This window comes from Gossypium hirsutum, chromosome A04 (genome assembly GCF_007990345.1).
Source record: "Gossypium hirsutum isolate 1008001.06 chromosome A04, Gossypium_hirsutum_v2.1, whole genome shotgun sequence".
NCBI lineage: Eukaryota > Viridiplantae > Streptophyta > Magnoliopsida > Malvales > Malvaceae > Gossypium > Gossypium hirsutum.
The window spans coordinates 76000804-76013597 of NC_053427.1; the positions used below are offsets into that span (position 1 = coordinate 76000804).

General features: G+C 37.8%; 2 non-coding genes across 2 annotated transcripts; both read right to left on the bottom strand.

Moving 5' to 3' along the window:
- Positions 1–1426: 1426 nt before the first annotated feature.
- LOC121228616 (small nucleolar RNA R71) lies at positions 1427–1533 on the bottom strand. Its single transcript, XR_005926192.1, has one exon. It is a non-coding gene; the product is annotated as a small nucleolar RNA R71 (small nucleolar RNA).
- A 10762-nt stretch (positions 1534–12295) lies between these two features.
- LOC121228707 (small nucleolar RNA R71) lies at positions 12296–12402 on the bottom strand. The gene has a single exon (XR_005926282.1). It is a non-coding gene; the product is annotated as a small nucleolar RNA R71 (small nucleolar RNA).
- Between the last annotated feature and the right edge of the window lie 392 nt (positions 12403–12794).

Sequence of the window (12794 nt, forward strand, 5' to 3'; positions counted from 1 at the left end):
GAATTGTATGATAAATATTTAACTTGTTCTTAATTATGTGTTCGTAATTCTTGTTTTGATATCCCAGGTTACTGATTCAAGATAAACTCTTATTCAGAGGAGGAGTAGACCCTGTCTAAGAGTACATTTGTCATAATTAAGCGGAGTTGTTTGCGCGCCTAGACATGGGGTGACAAGATTTTACCGGATTAGGGTGAAACCTAATAAAGGGATCCATAGATCGAGTTAATGCAGCCCTAGGGTGTTAATTAGAGAAAAGTCTCAATTATTCAATCTAGGGATTAGACGTTATTAGTCTTAAATAGGGATAATAACATAACTTAGGGATCTCTACGGAACAAGTTAAATGAATAAATCGTCCGATTCGGAGCCAGAATAACAAGTACAGTATAGGTGGATTTTTCCTTAGGTATTGTCTTAATTCAATTGATTTTCCTAAAAGTAATTCCCCAATTCTGTTCTCTGTGAATTCTTAGTTTAGATGATTAGTTAGTTAAAACAAAAACCTTTTTATTCTTAGGCTAGATAATAAAAAGACAGTCATTACTATTACTTTCAGTTCCCTTGGGTTCGACAATCCGGTCTTGCTAAAACTATACTACTGTTCGATAGGTATACTTGCCTACATCGCGATGATAATTAGTTTCAAGAACGATTAATTATAAATATTTAAAACCTATCACGAAATCATGCGATCAAGTTTTTGGCGTTGTTGGCGGGGAACTAAAATATTAGGAACACTCAATTTTTATTACTTTAGCCATTTATTTTTCTTGCAAATCTAATTTTATTTTTAATTTTATTCTAATTTACTTATTTTCTTTTTCTTTCTTTTGACAGGTTTTTATAGTTTATGACTAGAAGAAACTCGTCAGGACCGCTACTTTTTGACGAAGAAATCGATCGCACAATTCGTAGAAACCAAAGAGAAATAAAGCAAAGCCTAAGATACACAGAGAACGAGCAAGAAGACGATACTCAACCCCCAACCGAAGAGATGGCTGAAAACCAAGACAATCAGCTACCTCCTGCAATTGCGGCTAATCAAAATCCTGCTCTACGCACTATGTGTGATTATGCTAAACCTTCTTTAATAGGAACTAAATCGAGCATAGTTAGACCTGCTGTAGCTGCAAATACTTTTGAACTAAAACCTAACACTATTCAAATGATACAGCAATTTGTTCAGTTTGATGGTTTGCAGGATGAGGATCCCAACGCTCATTTACCCAACTTCTTAGAACTATGAGATACATTTAAAATTAATGGTGTTTCTGATGATGCCATTCATCTTCGATTATTCCCTTTCTCATTGAGGAACAAAGTTAAACAGTGGTTGACCTCGTTACCATGAGGGTCAATTACTACTTGGGAACAAATGACAGAAAAATTTTTATTAAAATATTTCCCGCCAACTAAAACGGCTAAATTACGTAATGATATCTCTTCTTTTGTACAGATGGATTTAGAAACACCCTACGATGCATAGGAGAGATACAAGGACCTTTTAAGAATGTTCCCTCACCATGGGTTACCGCTTTGGCTTCAGGTTCAAACATTCCATAATGGCCTAAATCCTTTGACTTGGTAAATGGTTGACACAGGTGCTGACGGAAACAAAACACCTGAAGATGCTTATGAGTTCATAGAGGAGATGTCATTGAATAACTATCAATGGCAAGTCATGAGGACAAAGCCAACGAAACAGCCGGTGTTTATAACATCAATTCGGTCACCATGCTCTCTAATCAGGTAGAACTCTTGAATAATAAAATTGATTGTTTTCTTAGTTTTTCACGAGTTCACCCAGTAATGCAGTGCGAAGCAAGTGGAGGTGGAACAAGCCATTCGGAATACCAACCTTATGGCCACAACATGGATAACGAGCAATTAAATTACATGGGTAATAATCCTCAACCTCAAAACAATCTATATAGTAACACTTACAATGTAGGTTGGAGGAACCATCCCAATTTCTCGTGGGGCAGTCAAGGAAATCAAAGACCACAACCACCTTTAGGCTACCAACAACTGCCCTACCAACAGGAAAAGAAACCTAACCTTGAAAAGATGCTCACAAAGTTTATCTCGGTGTTAGAAACCCGTTTCCAGAACACCGAGATAGCACTTAAAAATCAACAAGCGTCGATCCAAGGGCTCGAAACTCAGATAGGCCAACTTTCCAAACTAATCTCCGAACGACCACAAGGGAGCTTGCCAAGTAATACTGAACCTAACCCAAGGGAACAACTCAGCGCGATTAATGTTCAAGATGAAGTAGGATTTGTTGAGCCTGATCCAGAACCGAGGCAAGAAACTGTGGTAAGCAAAGGTCAAGGTGAGGTAGATCACAATAAAAACAAATCGGTGAATGTCGAATATAAACCTCTTGTGCCATACCCCAACGCGACAAGGAGCCGCTTAGATGAACAATTTGGTAAATTCCTTAAACTCTTAAAAAAATTACATATTAACTTATCGTTTATTGAAGCTCTATCACAGATGTCAAACGCAATGAAATTTTTAAATGAGCTTTTAGCAAATAAGCGGAAGATGGACGAGGCATCACATGTGGAGCTAAATGCAGTTTGCTTAACTATTCTCTAGAATAAACTACCCAGCAAACTTAAAGATCCAGGGAGTTTTACAATTCCTTGCTTAATTGGTAGTTTAGATGTTAATAATGCATTAGCTGATTTGGGCGCTAGTATTAACGTTATACCTTACAAAATGTTCAAACAATTAGGTCTCGGGAAACCCAAACAAACTAGGATGAGCATTCAATTAGCGGATAAAATTATAAGATTTCCTATGGGTATTATTGAAGATGTGCTAGTTAAAATCGATAAATTTATATTTCCCGTTGACTTCATTGTTCTAGACATAGATGAGGATAGCAACACTCCTTTAATTCTAGGAAGGCCCTTTTTAGCAACTGCTAAAACAATAATTGATGTTGGCACAGGTGAAATCACACTCCGTGTGGGAGACGAAACAATCACCCTTCAAGCTTGCAATTCTGGCCACACAATGGAAATTGAAGGTGATCGTCTAAACCATCTACTAAAACTAACAATATGGTGCAACCTTCTTTGCAGGAAATGAGTCTGAAGGAAGTACATGAACCATTCTCAAGCAATAGTAGAGGACCCATTCATAAAGATTGAAGGCTACAAATCGAGGAGCTAGATGAATGGTGGACGCATAAACCGAGAACACCTGACAAACCGAATCTACAACAGAAAAGGCTCAATCCCTTTCCAAATCAACTTAAGGTTGGAGATAAAGTCTTATTAGATGCCACAGATCCCCACATTGTCGCTACCACATCGAATGAAGAAATCCCTCTTACGGTACTCAGCATTTTCCCATTCAGTACAGTCGAGGTGAGTCATCCCAAGTTCGGCACTTTTAAGGTAAACAACACCCGTTTAAAACATTATTTTGATGAGATTAATAGCAGGATTGAGGAGCATAAACCCCTCAAACCACCATGATCATTCAACGGAGAGGTAAGTCGAGCTTAGACTATAAATAAGCGCTTCTCGGGAGGCAACCCGAGCACTAACTTATTAACTTCTTTAAAATTTAGTCATCAACGTCTAACTTACTAACGGAGCGCTTGAATACAGGTTTTCCATAGGGACACGACCAAGAGCATGGGAGTGCTTAGGGCCGTGTAAAAACAGGACAACAATTTTTCCCAAACACGGGCTACGATAAAAAGCCACGGCCATGCGACATGGTCGTGGTCAAACCTGCCAAAACAACACGGGGGTGAAACATGCCCATGTGGAAGAACCGTGGGTGAACCAGTTAAAACAGCACGGGCATGCGACATGCCCGTGTCTAGCACCCGTGGTTGAACCTGTTAGATTGACACGGGTGTGGGTCTGAATACACGGGCGTGGGACAAGCGAACAACGTCACACACGGCCATGCGGCACGGCCATGTGCACCCATACGCCCAAGGAACACGGGCGTGTACTAAATGTCAGACGTGCCCAAATTCAAATTTCGTGAATCACACGGGCTGAAATTGGGAACACGGGCGTGTTACCTGGCCGTGTGCCCCAAAATCTATAAATACCCTGCACTATTCATTGTCTTCCCCACTCAAAAATCCTAACCCTAGCCACTGTAATTCCACACGGCCTCTTTGCCGTGCCCGTGCGCCGCCTCTAACTCCTTTTTTGATGCCCATTCTCCTCTTCCTAGTGTTTGTTCACTCTTTTCTCGCTTATTCTTACTAATTTCTAGGTCTATTTATCATAATAATATGAATTTTTCATAATCCTTTCTTATTTTTATCATACAAATGTTATATCTTAAATAGTTATTATCTTTCTCATGTTAAAATTCTTACTCATTATATGATTTCTCTACTTTATTTGATTAGTTAGAAGTAAATGTTCATGATTAGAACAATATATATACTCATGCCTTTAGTGTTAATATTTTTCATCTGTTACACATGTTGCATTCCATGAAATTCGTTACCATTTTTTATGCCATACAATTGATTGCTTCGATTAACTTGTTAGTCTTAGCAGTTGCTAAAATTATGATTGTTATTTACAAATTATCTTCATTTTACGTTGATCATTCCTCAAAATGAATTAATGGTTTTTGATCACAGGTACCATGTCGTTTTCACGAAGAAAGAAAACCACCGTACCTGTTTCGAAGAAGAGGAAGGGAGCGTCATCTTTCACGGGTCTAACCACAAAAAATCATTACCCTCTCCTGCAGTTCCCCCGAGGGCCGCAAGAAGAGCTTTTCCAAATACTTCAGACCCGACCTTTAATTGCGGGCCGCTGCATCGACTGGGCTACCGTAGAACAAGTTCAGTTGGCTGATGCGATTCGAACCCTCCTAGCCACCTACCCTTGGGAGCTGTTCTTTGGGATCCTCGAACCAACATACCTCGAGCTCACGATGGAACTATGCTCAACGTTCCATCTTCATACCGTAATGACGAATTACGATGATCCCGGCATGGTCCAGTTTCGCCTAGGAGGGTTAGTCTACCAGCTAAGCGTCCTAGAGTTCGGTGCTACACTGGGCTCATATACGGAGGAGTTCAAGGAGGAGAATGAACTACATGCTCTCACTCACCACATACATTTCTCTCCCTCGAAGTGCTGGCACACTTTAGCCCCTGGCACAGCCTCCTACAATCCTAGCTGCTCCAAGGCATCAGTTCCCCCACCATCACTGAGGTACCTACACGCCATTTTGGCTCACACAATTACAGGGAGGCGAGAGAGCATTGGCGTCGTCAACACTCACGACGCCTACTTCTTATGGTGTATGTCGTATGGGCACGTCATCGACCTTACCTATTTTATCGCCCTCGTGATTTAGCACCAGACGGAGCGGCATAGGAAGGGGGTCATCTCCATTGGCCCCTATGTTACTCGGTTGGCTCGACACTTCGGGCTCCTCAGTACCGTGGCCCAAGAATCATCCTTTACCCTCATTGGCTAGATGTCTCCACAAGGCATCCCGAGCATGCTTAACATGAAGATGATCGAGAGGCACCGAGGAACCTACCCTCCCCAATATCATCTCACCCAATCTACCGAGGAGGAGGCCTACGAGGACATTCCTGATGATGTCCCTCCACAGTACGAGGACCCACTGACTCAGCCACCACCACCCTCTCGTCTAGTTCATGCGGAGGCTTCATATGCTGACATCTCTAAGCACCTCACTAGATTCAAGTAGCAGTGTTTTCAATGATTTGACAACATTGATGCTACTCTACAGCAGATTTGTCAGCTCGCCAGACCCACCTCACGAACCATCCAGCGATAAAGATGTTTAAAAATATTTATTTATTATTTTATGTTTTTAATTTTTATTAAAACTACTTTTTATTTTTATTAGATTTTAGAATTTTATTTTTGATTATCAATTTCAGTTATTTCTTTATGAGTAATTATTCTTCCTAATATCCCCTAAAAAGTTCTTGATTTTATCACAGTTATATAGAGCTCTTAAGCTCATCATCACATAGGAACTAACAACTCTACTGGGAAAGGTTCTTCACGACTGACATGTCTTGATCGAGCACGACCATAGCTTCCAGTAGATTTAATATTCTTTTGACACAGGACTTATGGACTAATGACCCTCTACGACCGCCGGAGGATCCTCCTCCACTCTCGAACTGATTACTCTCCAAAACTCCAGTTCGAGGAATTCATCATACAGGAAGTTTCACTTCTCTCCCTATCTTATTTTTATACTCTAATATCTATCTTTGTACATTAAGGGAAATATACATCTTAAGTGTGGGGGATATTTATTTCATTATCAGAAAAATCCCTGAATGACTACCTTGTTCTCTTGAAAAGCTTTCATATCATATTTAGGATAAATTTTGATTGATTTATGATTTTTGTTGATATATCTTGAATTAAAAAATAGGCATTTATGCATTGATTGTTTAAACCTCAAGACATTAGAGAATCAAGCATGATAAGTTGATTTTTAAGAATTTAAAATCTTAGGTTGTTTCCCCAAAGTTTAGGTATTACTTTGAGTTGGAATTCACAAGTTTTAAACATAAAAAAGCCATAATTTTTGTGAGATTTTTTAGCCTTTTGAGCATCTATTAATTCTTTCATACTCACTTCTATTATTGCTTTGAGTGCGTCAGTGTTGAACTGTTATTCTAGAACTTGCTTGATTATGCATGTCGAGACCACACCATTTGATTTGATATGTCAAAATGATTAAGGCACTTAGGATTAACCCACTCATGCCATGAAAAGCCTACCTCCACGATTAACCCCTAGTAAACCCCCTTGAGCCTAACAAGCCATTTCTTGTATTACCCTTAATATTAACCCTTAACCCATTATTGTTGAAATCCCCAAAATTAATCCCTATTTTGTCGAGATTTGAGTTGAATAAATTGCTTAGCTATGTCTTGTTCTTAATAGTTAGTCTATGTTATTTAACTTATTCTTAACAAAAAACTATGTATACACATTAGTAATTCCATATTCTGAGAAGAAGCTCTGTTGTACGCAAGTGATGGTTAACTCTTTTTCTAGTGAGGCAATTTTTTAATTCAATCTCGATTCTAGCCCTTTCTTTTAGCTTGTGACCACACCCCCTAACCAAGCCTCATTTCAACCCTCTAAAGACCTTTTGATTGATGTTTCATCTTAATTTATCAGTGGTGGAGATTTGATTTTCATGCAAGCGTATGGAAATGACTTTTCATTATTGACTATTGAGTACTTCATTTATTTTCCTTAAAACACCTTGAGTGATTTGAGTGAATCTTTAGTGAGGATGTGAAACTCTGTGAGATTCCGAATCAAAGGTAATTACTTAAATGAGGAGAGACACCTATGTTTTCAGGAGAAAATGCTCAACTTGGGATGTTTGAAACTTTTATGTTCTTTTAGTTGAATTATCAATGTATGATTACCTATGAATTATTTTAAGATATTATTGATCGCGAGGTTTCATGATAGGTTTTAAATATTTATAATTACTCGTTCTTAGACTAACTATTATCGTGATGTAGGCAAGTGTATCTATCGAACAGTAGTATAGTTTTAGCAAGATCAGATTGTCGAACCCAAAGGAACTAAAAGTACTAGTAATGACTGTCATTTTATTATCTAGCCTAAGAATAAAGAGGTTTTGTTTTAATTAACTAATTATCTAAACTAGGAACTCACAGAGAAAAGAATTAGGGAATTGCTTTTGGGAAAAATCGATTGACTTAAGACAATACTTAAGGACAAATCCACCTAGACTTTACTTGTTATTCTGGCTCCGAATCGGACGATGTATTCATTCAACTTGTTCCGTAGAGATCCCTAAGTTATGTTATTATCCCTATTCAAGACTAATAACGTCTAATCCCTAGATTGAATAACTGAGACTTTTCTCTAATTAATATTCTAGGGTTGCATTAACTCGATCTATGGATCCCCTTATTAGGTTTCACCCTAATCCGAAAAAATCTTGTCACCCTATTTCTAGGCGTGCAATCAACTCCGCTTAATTATGACAAAAGTACTCTTAGATAGGGTCTATTCCTCCTCTGAATAAGAGCATGTCTTGAATCAGTATCCTGGGATATCAAAACAAGAATTAAGAACACATAATTAAGAACAAGTTAAAAATTTATCATACGATTCAGAAAATAATAACAAGATTTGTCTTAGGTTTCACTCCCCTTAGGTATTTAGGGGTTTTAGTTCATAACTAAACAAGAAAACATCTCAGAAGAATAAAGAATACAAAACATAAAGAAAACGCAAAACTCCTGAAGGGAAATTGAGGAGAGATCTTCAGTCCTGATGATGAATCCGGCTTCTGAGATGGATTAATCGGCTTCCTTGGAGTAATTCCTTACCCTCTATTCTCCGCCTCCTTTTTCCCCTCTTCTAGGGTGTATTTATAGGCTTTGGAATGCCTATGAGCCCTCAAAAGTGGCCTTTTCTGAATTGGACTCAACTTGGGCTTGGTAGGGACACGCCCGTGTGCGATTACTTGAGGTCATGTTCGAGCCTGCCAAATTGACACGGCCGTGTGGGCTGCCTGTGTGAGGAAGTCCAGGCCGTGTTGAGTTCGTACTATGGCCTATTTTCTCTGTTTTTGGCCCGTTTCTCGTTCCTTTCGCTCTCCTATGATCTCCTAGGTATAAAACATGAAATTAAAGGATTAGGAGCATCGAATTCACCAATTCTAATGAGAAATCATCCATAAAATGCATTAAACGCAGGGTAAAAATATGTATAAATTAAGGTTTATCAAATACCCCCACACTTAAGCATTTTCTTGTCCTCAAGCAAAATTCTCAACTCATAATCAAAACGAATTCTTCTCAACTTATAATTTCTATTGATAATTTCTTAGAATAATCCATAGATAATCATACATTGACAAGATTTTGCCGGATCAGGGTGAAACCTAATAAGGGGTTCCATAGATCGAGTTAATGTAACCCTAGGGTGTTAATTAGAGAAAAGTCTCAATTATTCAATCTAGGGATTAGACGTTATTAGTCTTGAATAGGGATAATAACATAACTTAGGGATCTCTACAGAACAAGTTAAATGAATAAATCGTCCGATTCGAAGCCAGAATAACAAGTACAGTCTAGGTGGATTTTCCTTAGGTATTGTCTTAATTCAATTGATTTTCCTAAAAGCAATTCCCTAATTCCATTCTCTATGAATTCTCAGTTTAGATAATTAGTTAGTTAAAGCAAAAACCTCTTTATTCTTAGGCTAGGTAATAAAAAGACAGTCATTACTAGTACTTTTAGTTTCCTTGGGTTCGTCAATCCGGTCTTGCTAAACTATACTACTGTTGGATAGGTACACTTGCCTACATCGCGATGATAGTTAGTTTCTAGAATGATTAATTATAAATATTTAAAACCTATCACGAAATCACACGATTAGTGACACACCAGATTCATCCATAACGTCCAGGCTGGGTTTGGGGTGTTACATAGTCTCTCTACAAGTAAGTGATCTTGATGGTTTTTCTTGGTGATTTTTGTACTTTTAGAACCCTTGTAGCATGAGCTTTTAAATAAAAGAGACTATTTTCTAAAAAGGTTGAAAGTCTAGGGTTTTACCATGAGAGTGTTCATGTTGTCTTTTGGAATTTTATGGAAGAAAATGAATCATGGTTGTGAAATAAACAACTTTTGTGAAGTAGTTTTCATGGAAACCCTAACTAGGGACCATTTTGCATAAGTTGTAACATAGTTGATAAATGTATGAAATAATCAGAATTGTGGGCTGCTCTTGGTATAAAAAGCATTCAGCTAGACTTTATTAATGAGAAAATGTGATAAAAATTGATTTTCGGGCATAGGGGTAAAATGGTCATTTTGTGAAAGTTTAAGGGAAAAATGGTCATTTTGCCCAATTATGAATTGTTGAGTACCTAGATCAATAAAATGATTAAATTGTGAATTTTTATCATTATAGATCAAGAATTACAAAATTTGGGCCTAGACTGGGGAAAACCAAAACAAGTGGACTAAGTCGAACTAGTCGTCTACATTTTGTAATTCGAGGTAAGTTGTATGTAAATAATACAACTACATTGTTATTATATGTGTTTGAATTGATATAGCATAAATTGCTTGTTTATGGAAATGATTATGTATGATGAATATTGAGATGGTAGAACTCCCATTTGAACCTTAGGAAATTGATAAACCGTAACTTATACATATTTTTATCCTATGCTTAGCACCTTTATGGATGATTTCTCCTTAGATTTGGTGAATTCGATGCTCCTAATTCTTTAATTTCATGTTTTATACTTAGGTGAGCATAGAAGAGTAAAACGAGCGAGAAACGGGCCAAAAACAGAGAACATGGACCCACAAGGGAAATCAACACGGCCTGGACTTCCTCACACGGGTAAGCCACACAGCCGTGTCCATTTGGTAGGATCAAAGCACAATTTACACGGGTAGACTACACTCCCGGCTTTGACCGCGGGCTGGAGCAATCGCACACGGGCGTGTCACATGGGCATGTCCCTGTCAAGCCCAAGTATAGTCCTATTCGGAAAAGGCCACTTTTGAGGGCTGTTAGGCATTCAAAAGCCTATTTAAACACCTGAGGAGGCACTTAGAAGGGAGGCACGGAGTAGGAGCCAAGGAATTACATAAGGGAAGCCGATTGATCCATCTCAGAAGCCGGATTCATCGTCAAGACCGAAGATCTCCCTTCAATTTTCATTTAAGGGTTTTGGGTTTTCTTTATATTTTGTTATCTTTATTCTCTTGAGATGTTTTCTTTCATAATTATGAACTAAACCCCCTAAATACCTAAGGGGAATGAAACCTAAGATAGATCTTGTTATTATTATCTAAATTGTATGATAAATATTTGACCTGTTCTTAATTATGTGTTCTTAATTCTTGTTTTAATATTCTAGGATATTGATCCAAGTTAATACTCTTATTCAGAGGAGGAAAAGTCTCTGTCTAAGAGTAAATTTGTCATAATTAAGCGAAGTTGATTGCACGCCTAGAGATAAGGTGACAAGATTTTTCTGGATTAGGGTGAAACCTAATAAGAGAGTCCATAGATCGAGTTAATGCAACACTAGGTGTTAATTAGAAAGAGATTTCAATTAATCAACCTAGGGTTAGACGTTATTAGTCTTGAGAGAGATAATAATATAACTTAGGGATTTCTACGGATCAAGTCAAATGAATAAATCCTCTGATTCAGAGTCAAATAATAAGTGAAGTCTAGGAGGATTTTTCCTTGGGTATTGTCTTAATCAATCAAGTTTTCTCAAAAGCTTTTCCCCAATTTTCTCTCTGTGCATCCTTAGTTTAGTTAATTAGTTTAGATAAACAAACCCCTTAATTTTTAGGCTAGATAATAAAAAGGAAGTAATTACTAGTACCTTTGGTTCCTTTGGGTTCGACAATCCGGTCGTGTTAAAGCTATACTACTGTTTGATAGGTACACTTGCCTTCATCGTGATAATAGTTAGTTTCAAGAACGATTAATTATAAATTTTTAAAACCTGTCACGAATATCACATATCAAGTTTTTGGTGCCGTTGCCAGGGAACTAAGATATTAGGAACACTCGATTTTTATTACTTTAGCCATTTTACTTTATTTGCAATTTAAATTTTTATTTTCTTTTCTAATTTTTCTTTTATTCGTTCCTGGCAGGTTTTTATAGTGTATAAGTTTTTATAGTGTATAACTAGAAGAAACCTGTCAGGACCATTATTGTTTGATAGTGAGATCGATCGCACAGTTTGCAGAAACCGAAGAGAAATAAGGTGAAGCTTACGATACACAGAGGAAGAGCAAGAGGATGATACTTCAACCACAACTGAGGAGATGGTTGAAAACCAGGAAAATCCGCTACCTCCTGCGATTGTCGCTGATCCAGTAAATCAGAATCTTGCTCCGCATACTATGTATGATTATGCTAAACCTTCTTTAACAGGAACTGAACCAAGTTGCTACGAATAATTTTGAACTGAAACCTAACACCATTCAAATGATCCAACAGTTTGTTCAGTTTGATGGTTTGCAGGACGAGGACCCAAACGCTCATTTGGCGAATTTCTTAGAATTTTGCAACACTTTTAAAATCAATGGCTTTCTTATGATGCCATTCGCCTTCAGTTATTCCCTTTTTCATTGAGGAACAGAGCTAAACAGTGGTTGAACTCGTTACCACGAGGGTCAATCACTACTTGGGAACAAATGACCGAAAAGTTTTTATTAAAATATTTTTCACCGGCTAAAATGGCTAAATTATGTAATGATATCTCAACTTTTGTGCAGATGGATTTAGAAACACTCTACGATGCATGGGAGAGATACAAGGACCTTTTGCGAAGATGCCCTTACCATGGGTTACCACTCTGGCTACAGGTTGGTGTGAATCCTTCGACTAGACAGATGATTGACGCAATTGCTGGTGGAACTATCAATAATAAGACACCTGAGGATGCTTATGAATTTATAGAAGAGATGTCACTGAATAATTATTAGTGGCAAGTCATGAGAACAAAGCCAACAAAAATAGCCAATGTTTTTAACATCGATTCGGTCACCATGCTCTCTAATCAAGTAGAACTTTTGAATAGAAAAATTGACGATTTTCTTGGTTCTTCACAGGTTCACCCAGTAATGCAGTGCGAAGAAAGTGGAGGTGGATCAAGCAATTCAGAATACCCACCCTATGGCCACAACTTGGAGAACGAGCAGTTAAATTACATGGGTAATAATCCTTGATCTCAAAATAATC